An 816-nucleotide genomic window follows, 5' to 3' on the forward strand; every position below is an offset into this window, starting at 1 on the left:
TTTGTTAGGAAAGACCTTGGGTCCTACTTTTCCAGGTCTTTTCGATAGGAGTTTTGAGAACTGATTTATTCTCCTTTTCGGTGTTTTAGATGGATCAGTGTCTCCTCTCTCTCACCCTATTTTTGTTATTTTCTTTCCTTGCTTCTTGGTTCGGTTTTCGACGCTTATGTCGTATAGCCTTTTGTTATACGTGAAACCATCAAACAAGGTCGCAAGTAGTTTGTTTTGGGGCGTAGGGTGGTGATGATAAATGCTCACCGACGTTAGAGCAGAAAGATGTCCTATCCTATAACATCAAGATCCAGGTATTTGATGAACAATAGAATAACGATATCCTTCACCGACATAAGTCTAGCGGGAGTTGGCTCAAACCTCCTCAGATAGTTGGCAGTCTCACGCCTGACAACGCAATCGACTTATGGACAATAAAATTTGTTAAAACTTATTTCAAAAAGAATACAAATATATTTTTCGCTTTAAAATAAAATTTGATAATCTCTCTTTTGAGACCTATGTGCATGTCAAAAACATAAATTTTAAAAATACATTTTAAAATTGATTGTCCACCAGATTTTCCACCTGACGAATAGCTGTTTAGGTTGGAAAGTAGCCCTCTAGGTGAGGTTGAAGACACACTTCTAGACGAGTGGCGGGTTCTATAAATTCGGGTGGCCGAGTAGCCTTCGTGGACCCTCGAGTACATATACATATATCTTATTTTTCATATTAAATAAGGGAATTTGTCGGAAAATAAAACGGTTTCGCAGACCAAACGGACGTCATACTTTCCTTAGTTTATTTGATCGAGCCTCACCC

Source organism: Phalaenopsis equestris, unplaced genomic scaffold (assembly GCF_001263595.1).
Source record: "Phalaenopsis equestris unplaced genomic scaffold, ASM126359v1 Scaffold000002, whole genome shotgun sequence".
Taxonomy (NCBI): domain Eukaryota; kingdom Viridiplantae; phylum Streptophyta; class Magnoliopsida; order Asparagales; family Orchidaceae; genus Phalaenopsis; species Phalaenopsis equestris.